Here is a 19237-nt window from a genome sequence, read left to right on the forward strand (position 1 = left end):
TAGAAGAATCAAAGGACATGTATTTCCCCCTTGGTTTTAACCAAGTGATCCTCGGTCTACTGTGTGGTGCAAATGCAAAGCACACCTAAAACAATTTTTTAATGATATTAGATATGTGTTGTTAGAGTGAATTCAAATACTTAGCAATCAAGAGAGTACTTACAAAGGGATCTTTTAAGAAATCTACAGTGTAAATGCAATTATGCAGAAGATATTAGCACATAAGTGTGTTTGCATGTAGGACCTGAGATCTTCTATAATTAAACCGAAAGTGAAACAGAGTGTATTATAAAGGGTTTTTTTGTGTGTCTTTGTTAAGTGTTAGTAAGCGGTAGCAATCACACAGTAACCACAATTTTACATAAAAAAATCTCTTGTCCTGTATTATACCTAATTGCAGCCTTGCAATTATAACAGTCCTTATGATAGTCCTTACGACTTACATTTATGTGAGCTCTTTGTGACACTGAAGGGGATAAATAAATCTAAACAATTATAATTCTGTTTTGTAATTGCCAATCAATTTAGAAGCAAGATTTCACAAGTTAATTTTGGTGCTATATATTTGTTTTGCACTGTCATCACAGGCTGTGTATTTAAGGCTTTCGTGGTCTATCAGCCATCTTCACAGCTGTGGCAGATTTGGGTAAGGATTATAAAAAAAATACACAGGGTAGAACTCCTGAAGCCAATTTATGCCTTGTGAGGTTTGGAAAAGATGTACTGAAAATTTGCAGGAGAAGAAAGACAGTAAATCAGGATGTATAAAAGCCTTCTTGTGAGTGGTTCTCTCACTTTTACACACACACTCTCTTGCTGTCATTTTTATTTATTTATTTATTTTTACTAATAATTCCACAGATTTTTTGTAAAGTCTTTAATGTCAAATAAAAAACTATATAATAAAATTGAATGAGGCATTTAATGGAGTCTGGAACTGCAGGAGCACACTGGCCCAACATGATTTCTGGGGTGAACTCTAATAAGAAATAGATCCTCAGACTGCTTGCTGAGTAGGAAAAAGAAAGGAAGTGGAAGGAAGACAGTGACGAAGAGAAAGTGACTTCAGTAAAGAATGTGAGTTCACTGGCAGCATTAGCTGTGCCAAGCCCTTTTTGTTGCTCCTCTGCATGTAAATGCATCATCTCTGCGGAAACCTTGAATATTTGACCATCCATCAAAATGCAAAAGCTTACACAAGAAAAAATATCATGCAAATAGTAGAATCCATTCTGGTTGGGGAATTCTCTGATCCGTGTCTTCTTATCGTCACATATAAAGCATGCACCTGAGGACTATTTACTGACTTGGTTTAGTGGGCAATCAATACTTATGGATATTCTTCAGTCACTTCTGATTCAATATCAACTTGGCAAAACTCTGCACTGCCACTGCGCTCATGTTTATCAGATCAGTGGAACACCAGGCAGAATTGATTGGCATAAGAATCGAAAGGAAGAGTCTATGCTCAAAATTCAATCAAAATCAAGAGCTACTTCAGCAGTGTCTCACTTAGGATTGATTTGCCAATATGAGGTGTGGTCAGTAACATCGGCAAGCAGCTACACTTTGAGTCTATGAGGCGAATAAACATCAATTTGTATTCTGGATAACATAATGTGATTTACCAATTGGTGTTTAAAATTCTAAAGGCCCAGTTCGCTTGGTTCCGTTGTGAAATAAGAATTTCTGTAAGCTCTGCAAGACTTTTGAAGGGTAAATCTTAAATACTTTCTAAAAAAAAAAAAAAAAAAAAACGCCCTTCCCATTCTGTCTTTCCACTCTGTGTTGCAGGCAGACTATTATCTTTGACATATGTACAGTGGCCCAGCAGCAAAAGAGTGCACAGTGCCCTTCAATTGAGTTATAGTTGCCATCTAAATGTATAATATGTGACTTAAAGTGATGATTAGGCCTTGTTCCAGATTTCTTTTTTTCTTTTGTAGCTTGGTATACTCACATGTCATTTTGCAGCAGCAAACCTCGGCCTAAGGCAGGCCCTCACAGCTACTCCGGATTACTGTAAATTGCTGTGAAGATAAAGCTGTTGCCTGGGAGCCAGACAGGACAGTAATTCTCCACTCCACTCCTATTATGGGCTTTTCATTTCTTCCATTTACTTCATACTGACTGAATGGGACTATACTCTTCATCATCCTTCTACTGCTACCATCTGCCTGCATACCTGCCCTGCGTGAGAACGGATGCCATGCGACAAATACCAAAGCTCGGTGAAGCTTTAAGGAATAATAACAAAGCTGATTGAAACTTTATTATGTCTATTGTCTTCACCTACTAGAGCAAAACAAAAGCTCTCCCCTGGTGTGAATGACCTCCTTGCACAAACTAAATTACAGCATCACACCAAAATGTGAAACTAATCCTGAATTCATGAGATTAAAGAAGTTGTGCTCAGCAGCGTTCGGAGAAGAAATAATAATCTGGCAGACACACTTCATTTCATTTCCTGGATGCTGACATGCAAATGAGGCTCATTTGTATAATCTTTTCAAATGAAAAACAGATAATCAAATACCATCAGAAGGCATTAATATTCAATTAGGTGTCGCTTATGCAAAGTCATGCAGTTGAAGGAATTCAAAGGAATGGGAAAGGGACCACTCCAAGAAGAGGAGACAAACTGGGATACAGAACATTCTGCAGCTCCTTGTTTTATATGTAGGGACTGGAAACTATGCTTTTAAATCTATCCTTCAATACACCTTCTTTCTTATTTTTTTCTTATTTAACTCTCATTTTTTGACATAGGTATGTTGTATGGATTTTGCAAGAAGTGGGGTGCACCCCTGACAAGTTGCTAGTGTATCAAAGGGCTGACACAGAGGTAGAGACAGAGAATCATTACACCTACTGCCAATTTAGAAACACCCATTAACTCATGATGCGTGTCTGTGGGAGGAAGCTGGACTACCTGGAGAGAACCTACGCAGGAAGAACATGCAAACTCCACACAGAATGTCCCCAGCCAACCAGTAAATTTAAACCCAGAATGTTCCTGCTGTGAGGTGACAGTGCTAATTGTGATGAATAGTATTATAAAACAAAAACTAATTGAAAAGTTGAGTCTAAAATCAAACCAGTCATGATCCATTTTGAGTTCTGTGTGCAGGTTTCAGATTCATCCTCTAGATAGTAATTGATGGTTGAAGGAGAACTTATTGAAAAGCGCCTTCCAGATTGGTATAGATACAAACTGTGCCACTGAGACAGAGCACACAAACATGTTGGAATTTTACGCTTTTGCAAACCATACACATATAAAATGTGTCTCTTTTTGGATCATGCAATTTTTTATACTCCATGGCCATAATGAAATTTTTATGACAAAATAAAATACAAAATATGAGTAATATTTAATATGGCTCTTGGCTATTGTGAAACAGAACACTGCAATATCTTTAGAGTTAAATTACATTTTATTGCTGACTCCCAAAAACAGTTGCCTCAAAATGCTTTATATTGTAATGTGCTATATAAATAAATTGGATTTGGAATGTAAAAACCCAAAATTTTAGAAAGAAACCCCAACAGTCAGTGATATGAATGTTGTCAGGTATAGTCTTCATGAAGTAATGAACTATGTAAAGAGTCCATGAGCCATAACAACTTGCTCTTAGGAAGGTCATGATGGGGTGGTGTTCATGGAGCCACCCCATAGTAAGACGTAGTGACCCATGGTAGATGAGTGCATTTTCGCTCTCCATCTCTTCCAGTACACAGTCTCACTCCATCTGAAATTTTCTCAGTTGCATGTTCTGTCTTGGTACATGCTCAAAAATCAGTTAAAATTGATTCTATTCATCTGGATACAGCCATTTTCAATGGGAGAAATGTGTCATTGCTCATCCAAGTGAGTTTGTAAGTTGCATGTTTTGTGTGAGTTGAACAGACTGTTTAAGATGAAGTACAACAATGAGCACAAATAAGTTTATTTATATAGCACTTTTAGAACAAAAGTCACAAAGTCCTTCCAGAGATGAAACATTTCACTCTGCCAAGTTTTAGTCAGAAAAAAAGTAAAAAGAAGTCGAAGTCTTTGCACTGAATTAGATTGTTCAGAATGAAAGAGTTGGGGATGGAGTACAGGTGTCCCTGCTGGATATAGTGTGACCACAATAACCACTGCAAAAGATTGGAAAGGACAAGGGGGGTCATATTATACACTACCGGTCAAAAGTTTTAGAGCACCCCAATTTTTCCAGTTATTTATTGAGACTTAAGTAGTTTAAGTCCAATAAATAGCTTGAAATGGTACAAAGGTAAGTGGCAAACTACCAGAGGTTAAAAAAATAAAAAGGTAAGGTTACCCAAAACAGAAAAATAATGTACATTTCAGATTTATACAAAAAGGCCTTTTTCAGGGAACACAGAATGGGTTAAGAATTTAAAGCTATTCTCCAGAAATGGAGGTTGATCAAGCCTTGAAAGCTGGTGCTACTAATTCCTACGGGTGTTCCAACTTTTTTGGATTACTTGGATTACCAAAACTGCCTTTATGCCTTTCTGTCTGTATAAAAGCAGCACTGTGGTACCATACTCTCGTGAGCAGAAGTTGAATAGTATTGCAGAAAGTAGTGTTGCTACAAAAATGGCGAGAAAAAGGCAATTAACAATGAAAGAGAGACAGTTCATCATAACACTTAAAAATGTAGGTATTTCCTAAATTATTTTCCTACATGCAAAGAAAGTCAATGTGTCAGTAAGTACAGTTTCCTTCACCATTGAAAGGCAAACTGGGGCAAACTCTGACAGGAAGAGGTCTGGGAGACCCAAAGCCACAACTGAATCAGAGGATGTTTCTGAGACTTAACAGCTTGTATGATAGGCGACTTACAGGACAACTGCTTCAAGCACAGCTTAATAGTGGTCGTAGTAAGCAAATCTCAGTTTCAGCTGAGATTGCAGCAAGAAAGCCACTGCTAAGACGTCAGAATAAGACAAAGAGGCTTGCCTGGGCCTTTGCACTACTTAACACCGGAAGAAGCTATTATGGACTGATGAATCAAAATTTGACATCTTCGGTTCATCATGCAGGATCTTTGTAAGCCGTTGAGTAGGCAAAAGGATGGTTCCAGTGTGTGGCATCTGAACCAAAACCGCTACCACGGCTTTCTGTAGCACCATGCAATACCCTCTGGTATGCGGCTAGTTGGTCAGGGGTTCAACCTACAGCAAGATAATGACGCACAAGTGCCACGCATTTATGGAAACTTCTGCAACAGCTATGGGAAGAACTTTCTGAAGAATATTTGATTTCTGTTATAGAAAGAATACTACAGGTGTGTTCAGCTGTTATATGTGCCAAAGGTGGCTACTTTGATGAGTCAAAAGTTTAGAATACATTTTGGTTTTTAAATTGATGAGTAGTGTAAATAGCATTTGTTTTGCCAGCACACTTGTTTGTTAAATGTCTCTTTCTTGTTGATATTCTCATTAAAGGTTGCCAGAATTGAAGAAATCTATAACACGATGAAGTTCATTGCTTTTTAGTAATCAATCTAATAAAGAAGAATTGGGAAAAATCTATTTTAATTTCCTTTACCATGGCAATCAAATAAAAACACCATGTAACGGGTTGCTATAGTTGTGTTAAATATCAGGCTATGTACATATTTTATTCTACTTGTGTGGTTGAAAAAGACTATAGAAAACTTTATGAAACTAACTGTATTATTAAGTGGTAAACTGTCTCTTGCAAGTACTAATGTACAAAAGTTTAAAATAAAATAAAAGTAAGACCTTCAAAGTCTAATTTATTTATATAGCACATTTAAAACGACAGCTGTTGACCAAAGTGCTGTGCACTGAAAATAATCAAATGGAAAAAGACATGGACAAAGGAAGACATGACAAAATTAAAAAAGGAAGCATAAAATGAGAAACCTTGAGCAAGAAGTAACACAAATAAAAGCAGCAAAGCCCAGTAATAAAAGTGGGTTTTCAAAGGAGTTTGAAAAATGTCTAATGTTGGGGAGGTCCTTATATGAAGAGGCAGTTTGTTCCACAGTTTAGGAGTAGTCACAGGAAAGGCCTTATCTCCTCTTTCCCGATCTCCACTTTATAAATCCCCAAAGGGCCAAAATCATAGAGGTCACAGGGACCAAACACAATGGCCTCTGTTTTCTGTTCATTTAAATTAAGAAGGTTCAAAGCCATCCATCCCGTATCATTATCCAAACAATCCAGTAAAACCTTCAGAGGACTCATGCATTTAAGTTTCAGTGGCAGATAAATCTGTGAATCATCTGCATAATAATGAAATGAAATGCCATGTTTTCTTTGGTTTTTTTTCTTTAATTGAGCCACAGGGAGCGTATAAACTCCACAAGAAAGGGAGGTTTTTAAGGAAGCTGTATCCCCCAATGTGACAGAAAAACTTCTAGTTGATAGGTAAGATTTAAAATATATTCAGTGCAGTGCCTTTGATTTCATCACAGTGCTCCAGAAATAAGAATTCTATGATTTATGGAATCAAAGGCAGCACGGAGGTCTAATAGTATTAAAATGGCAGAATCTCCCAAATCAGTAAAATGTAAAAGAACAGTTTCAGTTATGCACTTTAAAGGAGCTGGAGCTGATGAAGGGCAACTTTCTCCAGGACTTTAGAAAGAAAAGGCAACTAGAAATTGGTCTGAAGTTGGATAACCAACTTACCTGTTGGATGCTGATTTTGTTCTTTCAGAATATGCTCCACCAGAGTATGTTTAAAATCAGCACGGACACACCCGGACTGACGACTCCTATCGGTAATAGACAGCACACTCATACCCAAAGAGTCAAAAACAGCTTTCTGTAGATGAGATAGAATAATATCCAGAGTACATCTTGTGGATTTCAAGTGACTGACTACTTCATTCAGAAGTGGAAACGATAAGGGCTTAAAGTGATCAAAAGCAACAGAAGTCGGTGTGTGAACCGATGGGTGGCATAAGGTGGTTCTTCTATATATCATTCTATAAAGTTAACCTATGCACTACTGATGACACTAAATATCTGGGAGAAAACTCCTTCAGTGTGTTAAATGGTAACCCCTCCACTTGAATGGCATTTGGTGAGTGGGGCAAGTGTTTTGAAAGATTGTGCTGATGTGGACTTCCTTTTTCAATGCAACCAATCACTCCTTAAGAGGCTTGTGCTGGATGTTCTTGCTCTGGTGCCATTGAATTATCTGTGCTGAGAGTCTGACTGTGTGGAATATATTCTAAGTGTGCAAACCAGCCATGAATTTTAAAAACAAGCATGTTCCTAGAAACACTGCTAACTTAAGTCACTATGTTTAGACTTGGTCACTGTGGACTCTTCAGACAGAAACAGGCTTTTTGGTCTGTTAGTTGTAGCTGGAGACCCAGCTGAGTTTGACACAGGAGCTGATGCTTGCTTAAGTGTGTTTCATGGTGAAATCATAGATGCATGATTTCCCCCCCAGTCTTAAAGACACTTTGCTATTGCAATCTATTTAAAAATAGAAGGCACCAGAAGCAGACCAGAGGTGCACAAAGAGATGACCTTGAAGCGAAAATTATGCAAATTTTAATTATTTTCCTGAGCTGAGCCAGTATAACTTTATAATTGAACTTCATATCATGAGAGAATACATAAAAAGCAGAACACATGCTCAATCTATTTAATTATTTGTTTCAAAAGGGAAAGTGGAGCAGGGACAGAACCTTGGGGATTGGTAGAGCTATAGAATCAAAAATTCACCAATTCTGTCAGTGCTGTCTTAGAGCAAATATAATCCAGTGTTTATGGTTAATCTTGTCAGTTAATCAGGCAGTGAATAGTGAAAGGTTTATACTGATGTTTAGTGTATCTGAAATTAACTGAAAATAACTGAAATTTGGGACATTTATAAACAGATCCATGTCTGTGATCATCTTTCCTGCCATGTGAAAGTTTATGCACCGTCTCATCATTGCACTTTTACCTAAAGAACAATGTGTTAAAATGCAGCCAGCCCAGATGTGGTGCTGAGTTGACCCATGCAGTCAGCCTCATCACAGTCTTGCTGCTGAATACTAATGTACACCTGCTTTGGTAGCGCAGTCTAAATAGATGTCTTGTATCTATTCAGAGTCAGAGCCCGTGGTCTCTCACATCTGCTCTCTTTAATCCATATTTAACCCTAGGACATAATATAAAAAAACTGGTGTACATTTATTTCAGTCATGTATTCATTTTCAATGTTCTCATCCACAAGCTCAGAGCTGAAGATTGCAGCAAACATTTGGATGAATACAAACGCTTGTATGCTAAGTTAACAATTTTGAACACATGTAACTGTGGGAAATAGTATCAAGCCTTGCTCCCACATTTGCTCTATTTCTTCCTCTTGTCTCTTTTTCAAGTTAGAAATCCTCTTAAGAGAGGTTTTCCAAAATAACATTATCTTCAAACAAACATTTCACTTTTAATCATTGCATCTTTCTCCCTTATACAATCCACCGTGGTATTGCAGACCCTTTTGAAGCTGTTCTTTTTCTGAGTGTCTGCTGGGATTTGCTCCCCTGTGGCCTCTCTGCTTACACCAAAGCTTCTCTTTTCAAACCAGGCTTTGAGTAAAGAAGGAAAATGGGGGGGAAAGAAACCTCATAGGAAAATAGGTGGTGAACTGATGAACAATTCACTGGTGCATACCTGACAGGAATAGCGATTTTATCACCTTGTCTATTCTCAGTAACACAAAAATATGATTTCTCACTGGACATTCACATGTCAGTCAAGAAGTTAGGTAGATCACACACAAAAACACACACTTTGTTCATCACACTCAGCTGTATTTGTTGAAATGGCCGAATAAGCAGGGATGCTTTCCTGTTAAAACTTATCTGTGAAACATTTCGTTCTAGAAATAATTTGATTTTTATAAGGAATATTTTTTTCTTTCATTAATATCTCTCCTATGTATAGATTAGAGCTTTCTGTGTTCTTGGTCAGTCGCATTTCACTTTTCAACACCTAGTAAGGCAGGAATATATGTTGAACCCTGTGTGAACAGTAGTTGCTTATTTCCTTCATGATTTGGGATTTTGAATACTCCATAGATAATCAAAACTTCTTGGTGTAAGAAAAAAGCAGTCCTGACTCTATAACATACTAGCTGCAGTGACAACACAGAAATTTTGCCACTTAAAGTGTACTGAGTAGGAAACGTGTAACCTTATAAGCTGGGACTCTCATGGGGAAACAGAGATTTCAAAAAGAGATATGGGAAATGTAGAGTGCATCCAAGTATTCACAGAACTTCACTCCACCACATTTTGTCATGCTACAGCCTTATTCCAGAACAGATAAATTTTTCATCTTGAAAATCTACACAAAATAACTCAAAATAAAAAGTTAAAAAGTGTGTTTGAAATTCTTGAAAATGTATTGAAAATAAATAAAACAACAACAAAAAAATAACATGTACGTAAGTATTAACAGCTTTTGCTCAGTACTTTATTGGAGCGCCTTTGGCAGCAATTAAAGCTCAAGTTCTGTCAAGTTCTGAGACACGACTCTCAAATCACAAAAAAACAAAGGTCTCTGGTCTGATGCAACAAAAATTAAACTGGCCTGAATGCCAAGCATCATGTCTGGCACTACTCATTACCTGGCCAATACCATTCCTGCATTGAAGCATGATGATGGCAGCATCATCCTGTGGGGATGTTTTTCTGCAGCAGAAATTGGGCGACTTGGTAAAGATGAATGTAGTAAAGTACAGGGGATTCTTAATAATAATCTGTCCCAGAGCGGTCTGGACCTCTGGGGAAAGGTTCATCTTCCAATAAGAACACAGTCTAAGCACAGAGGCAAGATACCAGATGACTGGTGTCAGAATCACTCTGTGACTGTCCTTGAGTAGCCAAACTTGAGCCCAGAGTTGTACCTGATTGAACATCGCTGAAGAAAACATGCACCGACTCTCCCCATCCAACCTGATGGAGATTCTGCAAAGAAACTGTCCAAAAATGGTGCCTGCTGTAAAGTGTTATGTTAAAGAATGTTGTTTTTTCTTATTCAAAACACAGTGTTTTCAAACTTTTCCAATATGTTTTATTGATAAAACATGATAAGCCTGGTAATGCCAGTCTTTCAAACTATATTTCTGCATGGAAAAAAAAATACTTGAATTGAGTAGAATCCAGACAAAATAATAGTGACTATTATAGACAATCTTCAACTCAAATAACAAAGACAGGCTACAAATAACAAAGACATTGTTAGTAAAGAAATATGATGCAAATTGTAAATTGAGACTAAATATCTGACTCCATGATATAGAGCATGAATGTACCATTGTTAATGGTAGTGGGATCAAGTCAAAACAAAACAGTAGTAAAGGGAGAAGTGTCCAGGCAAACCAAACAGTGATTATCCTTGTCATCCTATTGTAAAAAAATAATGAAAGGGTTAGAGAGTGTTGAGGACTTTGGAGCAATCTTATATGTTTGACTCGGGTTGAATATGCTGGAAGTGTCATGGATCGCCGGGGCAAGCCGTGTGGAATTGTAGAAAGGACCCAAAAGGCGGCAGCTCTGGTGCAGGTGAGTGTTTATTTACAGGGGTGGGTAAGTACAAACAGCGGTGGCGACAAAACATGAAACTGGAAACCTAAACTGGGTAAACTAATAAGACAAACCAGAAACGAGGATGCAGGGAGGTCCGGGGAAATACATACGGGGAGATGCAGGGAGACCGAGGGGAAACAACACAGACGAACCAGCAACTACCATGACAGAAGACACAACTTAAATACACTCAGAGAACACAGGGAGATTACACACAGGTGGGGAACACAGCTGGGAGTGATTACGTGACGAAAGTAGGGAGACAAACTGAAAACACTCACATAAGACGCAGACCTTCACAATAAAACAGGAAACACATACACACAATGACACAACACACCAACTTAACACAGACTGGGGGACACAGAACATAGGAACATGAACCATGAAACAGAAGAGTACAAACACCCAAGGCAACCAAAACCACAGAATACTAATAAACTAAACATAAACACGGAGTCGCAGACTCCGGATCATGACAGGAAGCCTACTCTTAAAAAGATTGTGGCATGAATGCTCCACACCAAACAAGGGTTGAACTGCAAAAAAAAGTCATGAGCTACATCTCAGATACATCAAGCCTTAGTTAGCATGGAAAACATTAAATTTCCCAACTGCACAAAATTAATATGCTGGATTGCCATGGCCATACAGCTTAGGCTTGCAAAGCTGCATTCGAACAAACTACATGCACAAGACTGGAATAATGTTCTTTGGAAAGTTGATATCAAAGTGAAGATGTTGAATCACTGTGTTGCAGTGGGACAGTTAACCTTAACCAGATTGAAATACTGTGGGTCAGACATTAAGAGAGCTATGCATTAATGAATGTCTGCTAAACTCAATGAACTAAACGCTGTAGAGAAGAGCGGACCAAAATTTCTCCACAATGATTTGAGAGACCGATAAAGTAATAAAACAACAATGACTTCAAATTTGTAGCAGTAAAGGAACCAGCGCACACAGTGTTGCAAGGTAAGTGTGTTTATTTACACTGTTTTCCATTGTTGTTTCCTGCAGCTTTCCAGGTGCCTCTTCGAGCTCAGCTCAACACATACAGCTCCCTTGTCAGGTTCCGGCATACTACTCATAGAGGGGAGGAATGATTCGATTATGGAGATCAGCTCTTTTGGTCAGCCTCCCCTGACGCCACACCTTCTCCTGCAGCTGAACTACAAACCACACCTCGCCACAAAGTTGTTACTATTACTTGTTAAAATTAGTTCTATCCTATGGTATAGAATCATGTGATACTTAGTTTCTCACCTGACCTGGTATATATTATAAAGCTTTAGTAAGAAGCAAATGTCCATTGTTTCTTTGACAGTGAGTACTAAAAGACTATAAGAGTGTTGACCATTAGGCAGCTCTATTTCATTTAACTTTATTTTGCACATAGGAAATAATTTCTGAATTGATTGCTGCAGCTGGATGATTCATATTTAAATCTCCCATCAACAAGCTATTTTGATTTATAAATACATGTTGTATGGAGTATGAAGACAGGGATAAAAAGGCTTCAGAGGAAGGCAAACTGCAATCTTGAAATGAAGTGACAGCCATGCAAAAGTGTAAACCATGACTAATATATCAATTGATGAAATGGAGAGTGCTGTAGACTGATTACACAATTTACCCTTTCTATATGAAGTATGCAAACATATTCATCTGTCTTTGGCTTTGACTTGTTTCAGAATGATGCAAAGCCAAGTGAGCTAAACCTTTCCATGCAATCACAGTAAGTCACAAAAACCTTTCATAATATGAATGGAGTTCTTATACACTTACAAAATAATCCTGCCAGGCTGTATTGTACAGCTAAAGCAATATGACATGACTGGAAAAGATGGTAAGTTAATGTTTTGTGAACTTTGTCAATGTTCTGAATAAAGGGTTCAAATATCTTTTCGATGATGACGGTGAAATGCAAGATTTAATGTAAGCCAAGGCCTCTTAGTAATATATTGAATTCACGGAAGAATAATAACCTTGTTCATGTGCAAAAGATCTTCAAAGAACTTTACACTGCATTGTTAAAGTAATAGTTTGACAAGAAAACTTGAATATTCACTTTCTTACCAAGAGTTTAATACAGAAGAAAATGGAAGCTGTGCAATATGAGAATGCATGGACAATCACCAAGTTTGCCTGCAGCCTCTTAGTCCATTTTTTTCATCTTTTTTCAGATTTTTTTTTTTACCTGTTTAACTTTCTTTTTTTCACATGGTCTAAAGTCTAGGTATAATGGTATAAAGTCTGTCATCTCTGGACGTGATGGTTGTGAGTCTACTTTTTTTTGTTTCACCGTGTTATTTGCTCTTTCACTAAATGACAGCCTTGCATTGTTTACACCAGGAGCTACCTGATCATGCTGAAGCAGGCAAACATGGCAATTAGAACAACAGATATCCCTGTAGAAATCAGGAGAAGGACACACAGGGGATGTGGAGGAAGAATGAAAAGACCAGGTAAAAGAGTTGGGTCTAGACAACAGAGCCCAATAGAAAGGAAGAAAATTCATTAGATCTCTGGGCAATAAAATGGATGAGCTAATGGCCCTAGTTAGGGGACTTATTTAAGCATAATGCTGTTTTTAATGTGATGACTGATGGCTTTCAGTTTGCTCCTTTTACTACTACAAAATGTTGTCAAAATCAATAAATCAATAGTTTTACAATAATATAATTCTTAAATGGTAAGTCTGAAAAATAATCATTTTACTTTAGATACTTAAAGTATAATATGATGCTAAATGTTTAGCAGGATTACAACATTTACTTCAGTAAAGAATCTAAATACCTATATCAGCATTCTACAAAAGACTTATCGGGATATTGGACTGCATATGAGGATCAAAATTGTCCCATTGTTTTATACAGAGATTTTGAAATTAGAGATTTTGAAATACAGATACTTCATGCAGTGTCTGTTTTACAATAGTTATACTCAGCTGGGCATTAGAGAGTGCAATCATCATTTTTTTCTTCTCCAATACATTTAACAAGATTTGGTCTGCCCTGCTGAAGAAGAAAATAATTGCCAGGTTGTTGCTCCTGGTGTCCTGGATCAAACACAAAGATCTTAAAGTGTTCATATTTGTGCTTTAACAAATGTGTCAGCCACACTGGTGAGCAGTACTACTGTACCATAGGGAAGTGTCCTGTCCCATTTTTACTTTGCCCTGTACACTTTGGACTTATGCTTTGGGATACATGGACCTACATAGGTTCTCTGGTGATTCAGTTGTTTAATTCAGGCAGAATGATGTATCAACTATCAAAGAGCTGAGGACGGTGAACTAGACCATCTGCAGCTCAAACACACATGTGCTGATGGTGGGAAAATAAGGATCTCTGTCTATTAGGACCAGGAACTTCTGCAAAAATATGTCTACAAAAAGAAATTAATTAACCCAACACCACTAACTGCACGTCTCTGGACTGTGGGAAGAAGCCGGATTACCCAGAGAGAACCCACACAAGCACAGGGAGAACATGCAAACTCCACACAGAAAGATCCTGGACGGATGATGGAGATGAAGGACCTTCTTTGCTGTGAGGCAACAGTGCTAACCACTGGACCATGCTGCCTGTTCTCTGCTGTAATGTTAAAATGCTTTTTACGTTATACTATATATCCAAGCAAACTAACACTACCCCTAAAAAAGGTTTAAAAAGATGTCATTGTGTTTTAAATTGTTTACCTGTCTACCAGAGGTCTGTTTGTAGAGTTGTCATAATGATCATGACGATACCAGGCATTTTGGGGGTATACCGCCCCTTTAAGAGCCGCCTTAAGCCAGAGCAGGCATGTACTCAGGTTTGCCTCAGGCACTGCGAGCAGGAGTACTGGAGTTAAAGGCTGCAAAAGTTTACGTGGTTATCTGTGAGTTGAATATTATGGAAAACTGTAACAAACTGCAAATATTGTCGGAGAGTGGAATTAGCCTCGTAAGGTAAATTTATTGTGTGATGACTCCGTGTTTGTGATGAATTTTGTAGATTTATGAAAGTGCAAGGGGTGTATCTGTAATGGTCACGTGCTGTGAGCAGTACTGAAGAGCAGGTTGGCGTAAGTAATGACACAGTGTGTTATTAAGTTATTAACTTTACACGGTTACTCACGTTGCACAACTTTGTATGTTTCCATTTGGTTCAGAGGTCGCTTGTGTGTATTTGTCCTAGCACAGTGGCTGTGCAGTGAAACAAAAGTGAGTGCATGAGAAATTTACGAATTCACAAAAGACAGTTTACGGTGCATTTAATTCATTCATGTATGTCTTCTCGGTGTCAAGTGCACTTTATGGTCAGTTGAATTCAATTAAATTTTATTTATACAGCACCAAATCACAACAACAGTCGCCTCAAGGCACTTTATATTGTAAGGTAGACCCTACAATAATACATACAGAGAAAACCCCCAAAATCATATGACCCCCTATGAGCAAGCGCTTTGGCAACAGTCGGAAGGAAAAACTCCTATTTAACAGGAAGAAATCTTCAGCAGAACCAGGCTCAGGGAGGGGCGGCCATCTGCTGCGACCGGTTGGCGTGAGAGAAGGAAGACAGGACAAAAGACATGCTGTGGAAGAGAGCCAGAGATTAATAACAAGTATGATTCAGTGCAGCAAGGTCTATTAACTATATCTATATCTATAGTGAGTGAGAAAGGTGACTGAAGAAGAAATACTCATGCATCATGGGGATTCCCATGATGCATGAGAACCCATTGTGTAGCACAGGGGTCAGCAACCCTATAGGCACGCGTACCACAGTTCGCACACGAAGGGTTAACTGATGGCACGGCCATAGCTGGACTGGCCATTGGGCATACTGGGCATTTGCTCGGTGGCCCGATGATTTTTTTTTTTTTTTTTTGTAACGGTATAAACAGTGAAAGGTGGTGGATTGGCCAGATGCTGGCCGGTGTGTAAAAATAACTCAGTTGTTTGGTGGTGGCATCGTGGAGCTTCCACAGATTCAGTAACATTAGCAAGTGGTGGAGGCCAGCAGGTGGATGAGGGAGATTGGAGGCAGGAGGAGAGCCCCGAGGCAGCCGCCAGTCCGAGTGTTATTTTCGTTGTGCTGACTTTTTACAGTCAGTTTCAATAACTCGTACTGCGTACTAGCTAGCATGACAGAGTTTCTATACAGCTGGGTCGGTGCTTTGATGTTACTGATGTTGAACTTTATTTAATTCATAAGGTTAGTTAGTAGAGTTGCCAACCGTCCCGTAAAAAGAGGGAATCTTCCCGCATTCAGAGAAATTATTAGGCGTTTCGTGTTGAGCTGAGAGGGGACGCAGTTTGTCCCGGACTTCAGCTAGAATGAAAAAAGACACAAAGGTGGAGTTATTCTGTCGTTACGCTGTCAGCTGCTTCTTCTTCTCTCATTCTCTCCCCTCTCTCCCCTGTTGCTCATCATGAAACTGATCAATGATCAGCTGATCGGCTTTTCTCTCTTGTTTGTTTATCGCTCACTTTGCGCCAGAAAGAGGAAACCAGCGGATGTCGCGCTAAACAACAGCAGCGCGTTTAAGCTTGATCAGCTGTTGTTAGAATTTATTTAATATTAATTTCTAGTATCAGCTGATGTTTGCTGGAGCCACAGCTGTAAAAAGTGCTGTCATGATAGTCGGTTTGGATATCTGGTGATAGGGAAACATGAAGATGAAACCAGGAGATGTCGTTACTGAATCATCAGAGCTGTGATGGAGAAACAGGTTTACCTTTTAGGTGACATGAATGAGTTGAAGGGAAGTTATGAACTGTTTCTGAGAGACAAATAACACCAGGATCATTTTCTATGTAGCTGAGAGCTGGTAACTGTGCAGGGGTGGGTCTAGCAAAGTTTTGCCAGGGGGCCATTCCCATTAACAGGGAAAGGGGGCACAAAGAAATACTTTCTTATTCTCATTTAAAATGTCTGGTTGTTATTAAATAATTATCTGAAGCTTACAACCAAAGTTTTTATCTGATGTAAAATGTATAGAAATCATACATATACCAACAAGACTGTGCATCACTGTCACAACAGTGTTTGTTTTCATTCAAAGGCTTTATGGCTTTAATACCTGGTGGGCCGATCTTTAGTCAAAATGCCTGGGCTGTTTTTTTGTCCCAGTCCAGTCCAGCCCTGGGCACGACACGCAGTGAATTAATCTGGGAAGGTGCATCAAAAAATAAATCGCAAATCAGCTCGCATAGACACATTAGTTGTGCCGCTTCTTAATGATGGTATCTTAGCTAACAACCCCAACTACCAGATTCAATTTGTAATTGGCTAAAAATAACTTAGCTTACTGGTAAGAGAGACATTGTTAGCGTTATACATTCCGACACTTCAAAAGCTTCAGGAGCTGTCCGCTCAGCACCGCATCAGCACCATGGAGATACACGGATACATCCGTAGACTCGAGACACAATGCATTTTTGGGACTTTCAGGTGTATGGACCAATGTTTTATTTTCTGAACAAACCAGAAAGCTTTAATGAGCAGCTAGATTTGTCTCGCATTAACTGGCTGAGTTAATGCAACATCGAAGCAGCTGGAATCCACAGCTGTGTGTGTTCATGGAGCTGCATTTTCACCTGCTGGACATCACTACCTGACAAGTTTAACTGTCTTCAGAACATTGCAGAGGCCTTATTGACAGTACTTAGCTCTACATATCTGTGTGAACAGATTTTCTCTCACATGAGTGTCCTCAGGTAGCCGTCTGAATGCTGGACACTCGGAGACCTGTGTCTCTGAGTGGGAGACCAGAAATCATATTAACATGTCTGTCTCTGTATTAACAAACATGCCATATTGGCTTAGTTTATTTTTCCTATCATTGTTGTGAGGAGACCATAAATAGCATTTGTATTTTCTGTTGTACAGTTCATTTGCTGTTATGGATAAAACGTTTTTTTTTGTTTCAAAATAGCTGATAACTATTCGCTGATAGCTGCCAACATCTGCGAACAAATATGATTCTATAAAGTGGTTCTATATATTGTGTAACTATTAATATAGAGCGCTATTAAATTTATTGCTAATGCAATCATATGGCACACTGACTTCTGAGGAAATTTTAAATGGCACTCGCCATCAGAAAGGTTGCCTACCCCTGGTGTAGCACATACAAACTAAACATGTTGCGTTTTTCTGATAATCTATCTTCAAAAAAGACACACTAAACAAATGATGTCAACATCAGTTTATATCATTCAACTCAACATCAGTTGAGTTGAATGATGTTTCTAAGTAAGAAAAGGAAGACATGTTAATTCTAGGTTTGTCCGTTTCTGAAAAGCAGGCATTTCATGGTTTGATCCAACAGTATCACAACCACTTTCATGCATATTTCAGGATTTCAGTGGGACAGTTAGAACTCTTGTTGGCAGAGCTGGGACTACACGCAGGGAAATATATTCAGAGAGCCGATTGACCTGGAGCAGATCTAGCTGTGTGTTGGAGGTAAAGTAGTTTTATTTTACTACCTGTATATTCAGTACTGTTTTGAGCTACAAGTGCACTCGTTCCCCACTTCAGTGGACTGATTTGTCAGATCTGTTCATTTGGATACGAAAATCAATCTTGGGTCAAAAAAATAAATGCCACAACACTGGGGAAAAATATACAAACCAGAGAGCAATACTTAGTTAAAAGCATCTGGTTAAAAACATATGCCCTGATATTTTTAGATTAGGGGGTATGTTATGATTTTTTTTTTTAGGGGGAAAAAGAATTTTTTTTTTTTCTTTTTGTGGTAAGTAATAAAATTAATCAGAGCAATAACACCTATTAAACCTTACAGGCTCAAGTTGTACTGTTGAGTACACATAAAACAATGACCTATTACAGCGTTTGCAGTTATGATTTATGGATTGGGAGATACTATACTTTGTTCTATTCAAAGCACTGACGGCTGATAAGGCTGAACACAATGGCCAGATTATAGGCACGATTGGACACAACCCTGAGACGTGCAGTGTTTAAAATCAGCTCTCTGCCTGTAATTCTCCCCCTCTCTACGCCAACCCTGTAACAACAGACCCCTTGATAATGTTATTGCTCGTGGTTCATGACCAGGGAAGATAAGAGAAATAGGTTTCTTTAAGCCCTCACAGGCTTAACCTATGACTCTACTTATAGCAAGCTCCAAAGACCCAGACAACCCTGTTAGCTTTGGTTTTGCACAATACCTTGACATAGTACGTGATAAATTTGAATACTTTCTATGTACTGTATGTGTTGTGTGCAGGAATGAGAACCAATACGGCAATGCCACGATGATCCATTTGGCAAAGTAAATCCATTGGGTATCCTTGTTGGTCTTCAGACAACAATTCTGATGGCTAAAGAACCAAATGGGACAGGCGAAAAAAAAAAAAAAAAAAAAAAAAAAAAGGAATGAGAACCTTTACTACTTATGCAAATCCAGTTTGAAAGGTTCCACTCAAAGTGCAGCCCATGTAGACTGTTCAGCAGCATCATCTTTTCTATTGTGAAACCTCACACATGTACATCTTTAACACTTTTTGCCACTGATAAAAATCCGGTAAGTGATGTCCTGTTTGGCCTAAATGTGAGCACATACAATAATACACAAAAAAAGTACTAAGAGAGGGGAAATCATCCAAAGGTGGATGTGGATCACAGCTTTTATAATGTGTT

This window comes from Rhamphochromis sp. 'chilingali' (assembly GCF_963969265.1).
Source record: "Rhamphochromis sp. 'chilingali' genome assembly, chromosome: 6".
Taxonomy (NCBI): domain Eukaryota; kingdom Metazoa; phylum Chordata; class Actinopteri; order Cichliformes; family Cichlidae; genus Rhamphochromis; species Rhamphochromis sp. 'chilingali'.